This window comes from Ranitomeya imitator, chromosome 1 (genome assembly GCF_032444005.1).
Source record: "Ranitomeya imitator isolate aRanImi1 chromosome 1, aRanImi1.pri, whole genome shotgun sequence".
Lineage (NCBI taxonomy): Eukaryota > Metazoa > Chordata > Amphibia > Anura > Dendrobatidae > Ranitomeya > Ranitomeya imitator.
Window position 1 is genome coordinate 1,049,184,728 of NC_091282.1, and position 8,720 is coordinate 1,049,193,447.

Below are 8,720 nucleotides of genomic sequence, written 5' to 3' on the forward strand. Positions count from 1 at the left end.
CTGTGGCTGTGTGCATGTGGGAAGGTAATGAATGCAATAAAGGGAGACACATCCTACCGCAAACAAGGGTGGAGATAAAGTGTGTCCCAGGGAACCATATGTGTCTAACACCAAAAATCACTGTAAAAATCTCTCCTGGGACCCCACATAAACCAAGGATCTTACCACATGAAGATGCCCCCTGGATTGGGCGCTACCCCCGACGCACGTTTCGCTGAAATTATACTGCTTTCTCAAGGGGATGTGTTGTTTCTGTGGGCTGTAGGACCTTATATCCCATAATTCCCAGGTCACATGCTAATCATGTGACCGGGTGAGTCATCAAGCCATATAAAGCGGCGCATGCGCTCGCGGCTCACCGCCCCTACCACCCCGTAGCCCGGCCAAAACAGGCCGGACACCAGGGGCGCAGGGACCGAGGCAAGCGCGCGCACGCGCACTACAGCATGTACTCCCTAGCGGGTATGGATATGGAACAGCACACACAAGACTGCCACCACCGTATAAATAGTATGCACAATATAGATGGCGTATATGAGTCCGGTTCCGGCGGCAATCCATAGTCCATATTCTTACAAGGATCCATGATCCATATTCTTGCAGGGAGTAGAATAAGATGTCATATAATGCAACGGCTTGCTTGAGAACCCCACTGTGATCAATGGGAGAAGTCGATCCCACACACACAAAGCAATGTAAATTAATAAAAAATAAGAATAAAATTACACACAAATTAAAACAACACACAAAAGAGGAAAATCCACAAGGGAAACCTTATTGAGAGTAACCCATTATGTCTTATTACAGGAAAGGGGCGAAATTTAGAGCTTCATTTAACCCATGAGGTTTGGTTGTGTCTAACACCACTATCCATTTTAACTCACGCTGAGCCAAAACTTGTTTGATGTTGCCACCTCTAATCCCCAAATGCACCAATTCGATGCCCCGCACCTCAAAACTCCTTGGGTCACAATTATGTACTTCACGAAAGTGCTTGGGGATAGTGGTTAATTCCGATATGTCAGCCACCGTCTTCGCCGCGCCAATGCCCGGCACGTGCTCCCTCACCCTCACTCTCAGTTCTCTGGATGTCAAACCCACATATATTAGTAGGCACCCGCACGTAGCATAATAAATAACATTCTTGCTACTGCAGGAAATATAATCTTTGATCTGAAATTCCCTCTTTCCATACGCTGAGTGGAATGAGGTGCAGCGCAGGACATTGGCGCAGGCCAGACAGTGGCCACACGTGTAACAACCCCTAGTTCGTCGCGAGATCCCAAACAAATTGGTAACGGGTGGGGTGTAATGACTTTTGACCAAGAGGTCTTTTAGGTTTTTTGCCCTACGTGGGGTCATAAGTGGACTGTCGGATAAGTACGGACCCAGGGAGGGCTCAGTGCTCAAAATACGCCAATGTTTTGTCAAGATGGTTCTGATGTTATTCCATTCGTGGTTATATTCAGATATAAATCTGATTGTTTCGTTACCCTCCTCCTTTTCCGTTTTTTGATATAGCAGATGATTGCGTGGAGTCCTCCTGGCCCTGTTATACCCGTATCGAATACACCTTTACTATAGCCTCTTTCTTGGAAGCGTTTACTCAGATCCTCCGCCTGTTGTTTGAAGCTATCCTCAGTCGAGCAGATCCGCCTCATCCGGAGGAACTGTCCGACTGGGACGGCCCTAATTGTTGCTTGGCTGTGCCCAGATGAAGCATGTACCAATGAATTGACCGCCGTCTCTTTGCGGAAAACATCAGTTTGAATAGATGAATCAGAACTCACCCTCAAGCAGATGTCCAAAAAATCAATTGTGTTATAATCATACCTGTAGGTGAGTCTGATATTAAATGTGTTCATATTGAGCACAGCCATAAAATCCCTGAGTTGTTGTTCTGTCCCACTCCAAAAAAACAAAACATCATCAATGTAGCGTAGCCAACACAGCACATGGTCGGCGGCCCCCGCCCCCGCGTCACCAAAAACCAACCTCTCCCAGAAACCCAGGAAGAAGTTGGCGTACGCGGGCGCGCAGGCCACACCCATGGCTGCGCCACGCTTTTGTTGGTAAAAACAATCTTTAAAAGTAAAAAAATTATGGGTAAGGACAAACTCCAACAACTCAAGGATAAGCTCACCCAGAGGGCCGTCCAGGTCGGAGGCCTGTGTTAATTTTTTTACTAGTTTTCAAATAAATATGTATCTTTTTCTAAAAACTTCCGTTGTCCTCCTATATGTATATTGTCAGAGATTGAGTCCAGCATTTAAGGTGTTTACAAAAGCAAATGGAGCTAGAGGAAGATGCCAGTTATGTAACATAGTAGTTGCGACTATCATGTATGGAGCTGGCTCCATACACCAGCCCCATACATCAGAACCTCACATTCACCATGCATGTATGGCAGATGTTGGGAAATGTTTTAAAGGTTCTCACTTTAACCCCTTTCCGACGTGGTCTGTAATAATACGTTCCTGCACCCTGGTATTTATGGACGCGGGATGGATTATTATGTCCAGGAAATCGTGCGCGTACACAGGCTGACAGCTGACACCCGGCACTAAGTGCCAGGAGCGGCCCCGCATGGCTCCCATCACTTTAACCCTCTAATGCTGTGATCGAACTCGAATGTTGCTGCATCCCCATGCTATACAAGCAATTAGCCAGCAAAAAAATGATAGTCCCATAGTGGGACAAAGTAAAAAAAAAGTTAAAAAAAGTAAAATATTTTGCTTTTATTAATTGTAAAAATCTAAAAAAAATAAAATAAAAAGATATTGTACCCATGAATAAATATATGTATGTAAAAATATGAAATCTGAAAAATATAAATAATAAAAGTGGTATCGCCGCATCTAGAATGACTCGACCTATAAAACTGTCCCACTAGTTAACCTAAATAGTGAACACCAAAAATCACAATAAAATAGACGTACTTCAGGGTAACTCTTGACTGTGCCTTGTCCTTCAAGCTGCACGCCCAAACTCTTGCCACCTCCTGTAGCCTCCAACTCAAAAATATTGCCAGAATCCGTCCCTTCCTCAGCCCACAATCTACTAAAACTCTTGTGCATGCCCTCATCATCTCCCGCCTTGATTACTGCAACACCCTCCTTTGTGGCCTCCCCGCTAACTCTCTTGCACTGCTCCAGTCTGTCCTCAATTCTTCTGCCTGGCTAATCCACCACTCTCCTCGCTACTCCCCTGCTTCTCCCCTCTGCAAATCCCTCCACTGGCTCCCAATTCCCCAACGAATCCAGTTCAAACTACTAACACTGATCCACAAAGCCATCCACAACCTGTCCCCTCCCTATATCTCTGAACTAATCTCCCAATATCTTCCCTCACGTAATCTTCAATCCTCCCAAGACCTCCTACTCTCCTCCACACTTATTCGTTCCTCACACAACCGCCCCAAGATTTCTCCCGAATATCCCCCATCCTCTGAAGCTCCACGCCTCAACACGTCCGATTATCCACAACCCTCGGATCCTTCAGACGGAACCTGAAAATCCATCTCTTCAGGAAAGCCTACAGCCTGCAATAAGCTTTCTTCTGCGTCACCAACTGCCAGAGCTGCCGCGTCACCAACCGCCAGAGCTGCCGCCTCACCAACCGCCAGAGCTGCCGCCTCACCACCGCCAGAGCTGCCTTTCCCCGACCTTCTGTCTCCTCCCCATTATCTCATAGAATGTAAGTCTGAAAGGACAGGGCCCTCTCCCCTTTGCACCAGTCTGTCATTGTAAATTTGTTTACTGTAAACGTTATCTATAACCATGTACGTAACCCCTTTTCTCATGTACAGCACCATGGAATTAATGGTGCTTTATAAATACATAATAATAATAATAATAACAGTAATATAAACATGGTACAGCTGAAACGTCATCTTGTCCCCCAAAAAACAAGTTGCCATACAGCTCCATCAGCAGAAAAACAGAAAAGTTATAACTCTCAGAATAAAGCAATGCAAAAATACTGTATTTTCTGGCGTATAAGACTACTTTTTAACCCCTTAAAATCTTCTCAAAAGTCGGGTGTCATCTTATACGCCAGGTGTCATCTTATAGGGCAGATGCGGCGTAATCTGCGGTCGCCGCATATTGTGGGGGGAGCGGTCCCAATGACAAGGTGAGGGCGCCTCACCGGGAAGGTGTAAGTGAAGCAGAGGCAGAGGAAGAGATAATAGGATACAAGGGTGAGCCAGATGAGTGAAAGAGGAGTGTTTTTCTAGGCACAGCATCGCTCTCTCTCTTTTTTGCATACCCCTGGCATCCCAGACGCTGACAGTTTGCTTCACTTACACCTTCCTGGTGAGGCGCTCCCTCACCTCGTCATCGGGACCACTCCCCCCCCACTATATACGTCGACCACAGATTGCTTCACACCCACCCTGTAAGACGACACCCGGCATATAAGACAAGCCCCGACTTTTGAGAAGATTTTATATTTTAACTGGAAAAGTTGGGGGTCGTCTTATACGCCGGAAAATACGGGTAATTATTTTTTCTATAAAATAGGTTTTATTGTGTAAAAGTGCCAAAACACAAAAAATATAAATGAGGTATTGCTGTAATAGTACTGACCCAAAGAATAAAACTGCCTTATCAATTTTACAACACACAGAATTACATAAACCCCCCAAAAAATTCCTGAAATGCTGGATTTTGTTCATTTTGCCTACCAAAAATTGGAATAGAAAGTGATAAAAAAATGTCATGTGTCTGAAAACGGTACCAATAAAAACGTAGGCTCGTCCTGCAAAAAGCATAACTCTGAAAAAATTATAGCTCTCAAAATATGGTTATGTAAAAAACTAGTTTTTACAATTAAAAGCATCCTTTAGTGTGTGTGACAGCAACCCAAAAAAATACATATAAATCTGGTATCAATGTATTCACATCGACCTGAGCAATAAAGTTGCCTAATCACTTATACCACACAAGGAATGGTGTTAAAAATAAATAAAACCAATTCTTCACCTGCTGTGGATTTTTTAATTCTGCCTCCCAAAGATTACAGTAAGGTTAAGCGCACATTTGTCCTGCGCTCTGTGCTGAGCACTTATGCCATGTTTCCATGTAAATCTCTGAAATATGTGGAACCCTCGATGGAATATTCCCCAATGAGGCAGAAGGAGGCACTGTGGACGCTGTCTGACCTGTGATCCGGCAGTGTCCGTCTTTTTAGGATTGCATAAAAGTGTGGTCGGCCACAGTTTTGTGCACTTCCGAAAGGAAGGACACTGCTGAACAGAGTCCAGAGTTATTCTGCTGCCTCATTATAGTGAATGGATTCCTCGGGGGTTTCATCTGAATCACGTCACTCAGAGATGGAAACCCAAAATAAGTGCCAGCTAAATGTGATCCCAAACGTTATGTAAAATGTTCAAAATAAAAGCTTCAACTCAATCCACAAAGAAAGCTAATCCCCACTCAAGTCTGCCATCTGTTAACGGAAATATAGGGGCTTCCACATTACTGGTAGTACAAACGCTCTGGAAAAGGGAAATGGCGCCTGACTCTCCAAAAGATATTCAGCAAATTCTCTGCTCCCAAATTCAAATGCCTCTTCCTTTCTGAGCCCCAGTGTGCCTAAACCACATATAGTGTCAACATGTATGGCATTTCTGAAGCGATGAGAGCCCACCTAACTTACAGATGCATGTCTCCAGAAGCACGGACTGGGCATAACATACTGGTTACTGCAACAAACTGGTCACTACAGCATACTGGTCACTACAACGGCAGTTTGCAATTTTCACTCGGCAACATTCATTGCTGCTTGTTTCTGGAAAAAACCCAAATCAGCACTAGACCTGTAGATACAGTGGGGGAAAAAAGTATTTAGTCAGCCACCAATTGTGCAAGTTCTCCCACTTAAAAAGGTGACAGAGGCCTGTAATTGACATCATAGGTAGAACACAACTATGAGAGTCAAAATGAGAAAACTAATCCAGAAAATCAGCTTCTCTGATTTGGTAAGATTTATTTTGCAAATTATGGAGGAAAATAAGTATTTGGTCATTAACAAAAGTTCATCTCGATATTTCGTTATATATCCTTTGTTGGCAATGACAGAGGTCAAACGTTTTCTGTAAGTCTTCACAAGGTTGGCACACACTGGTGGTATGTTCACCCATTCCTCCATGCACATCTCCTCTAGAGTAGTGATGTTTTGGGCCTGTCACTGGGCAACACGGACTTTCAACTCCCTCCAAAGGTTTTCCATGGGGTTGAGATCTGGAGACTGGCTAGGCCACACCAGGACCTTCACATGCTTCTTACTAAGCCACTCCTTCGTTGCGCTGGTGGTGTGCTTGGCATTATTATCATGCTGAAAGACCCATCCAAGTTTCATCTTCAATGCCCATGCTGATGGAAGAAATTTTGCACTCAAAATCTTATGATACATGGCCCCATTCATTATTTCATATACACGGATGAGTCGTCCTGGTCCCTTTGTAGAGAAACAGCCCCAAAGCATTATGTTGCCACTCCCATGCTTCACAGTAGGTATGGTGTTCTTTGGATGCAACTCAGTTACTGTCTCCTTCAATCACGATGAGTTTTGTTTCTACCAAACAGTTCTACTTTGGTTTCATCAGACCATATGCCAATGCTCTATAGCAAACTTCAGATGGCCCGGACATGTTCTGGCTTAAGCAGGGGGACAAGTGTGGCACTGCAGGATCTGAGTCCCTGGTGGTGTAGTGTGTTACTGAGGGCAGCCTTTGTTATGGTGGTCCCAGCTCTATGCAGGTCATTCACTAGGTCGCGCCGTGTGGTTCTGGGATTTTTGCTCACCATTTTTGTGATCATTTTGACCCCACGGGGTGAGATCTTGCGTGGAACCCCAGATCGAGGGAGATTATTATTGGTCTTGTATGTCTTCCATTTTCTTATTATTGCTCCCATAGTTGATTTCATCACACCAAGCTGCTTGCCTATTGCGGAGTTAGTCTTCCCAGCCTGGTGCAGGGCTGCAATTTTGTTTCTGGTGTCCTTCGACAGCTCTTTGGTCTTCACCATACTGAAGTTTGGAGTGTGATTGAGGTTGTGGACAGGGGTTTTTTTATACTGATAACAAGTTCAAACAGGTGCTATTACTGAATGGAGGACAGAGGAGCCTCTTAAAGAAGAAGTTACAAGTCTGTGAGAGCCAAAAATCTTACATGTTTTTAGGTGACCAAATACTTATTGTCCTCCATAATTTGCAAAATAAATCTTGTCAAATCAGGGACGGTGATTTTCTGGATTTGTTTTCTCATTTTGACTCTTTGAATTAGGGAAAGGAAATGATGTTAATGTTGACAACATTGGTGACAATATTGATAAAGGAAATGGGAGAAGTAAGGGATAAAGATATATTTCTTTTGTTTATAACCCAGAATATACCGTATATACTCGAGTATAAGCCGAGATTTTCAGCCCAAATTTTTGGGCTGAAAGTGCCCCTCTCGGCTTATACTCGAGCACTATATGGCACAGCTATGGGGCAATAATGAACGGTGCAGAGCACTACATGGCACAGCTATGTGGGCAGCACGGTGGCGCAGTGGTTAGCACTACAGCCTTGCAGCGCTGGGGTCCTGGGTTCTAATCCCACCCAGGACAACATCTGCAAAGAGTTTGTATGTTCTCCGTGTTTGCGTGGGTTTCCTCCGGGCACTCCGGTTTCCTCCCACATTCCAAAGACATACTGATAGGAATTCTAGATTGTGAGCCCAATCGGGGACAGTGATGATAATGTGTGCAAAACTGTAAAGCGCTGCGGAATATGTTAGCGCTATATAAAAATAAAGATTATTATTATTATTATTAGCTATGGGGCAATAATGAACGGTGCAGAGCACTATATGGCACAGCTATGGGGCAATAATGAACGGTGCAGAGCACTATGTGGCACAGCTATGGGACAAAAATGAACGGTGCAGAGCACTATATGGCACAGCTATGGGACAAAAATGAACGGTGCAGAGCACTATATGGCACAGCTATGGGGCAATAATGAACGGTACAGAGCACTATATGGCACAGCTATGGGGCAATATTGAACGGTGCAGAGCATTGTATATGGGGCACAGCTTTATATGGAGCATCTATGGGGCAATAATGAACTGTATGGAGCATTATATGGGGCTCCTGATTCAATATGGATATTCAAAAACACTTAACCTACTGATGTCTCAATTAATTTTACTTTTATTGGTATCTATTTTTATTTTTGACATTAACCGGTAGCTGCTGCATTTTCCACCCTAGGTTTATACTCGAGTCAATATGTTTTCCCAGTTTTTTGTGGCAAAATTAGGTGGGTCGGCTTATACTCGGGTTGGCTTATACTCGAGTATATATGGTATGTTTTACTCTGTAACTGATTTTATACAATTAAAAGACTACTATTTCAGTTCATATTTGAGTAATTCTTTTTCCTTACCATTCTTTGCTAATTGAGAAAACTGCTATTGATATTGTGTAATAATAGCTCAATAAAATCCACCTTGAATTTTCAATAAAACAAGTTTTTTTTAAATAATATTCTTGTTTTGATCAAGAGAACAGTATCTACAAGTGTTTTGTAGCCACTTAGTGCTACCAATATACATTTGAATACACATTTGTTTAATTTGATACAGTATCACTTTCATGTTCTATACAAATTTTCAGATGCTTTTAATTTTTATTATCCTTTTAGATCTGTACACTTAAGCTCGG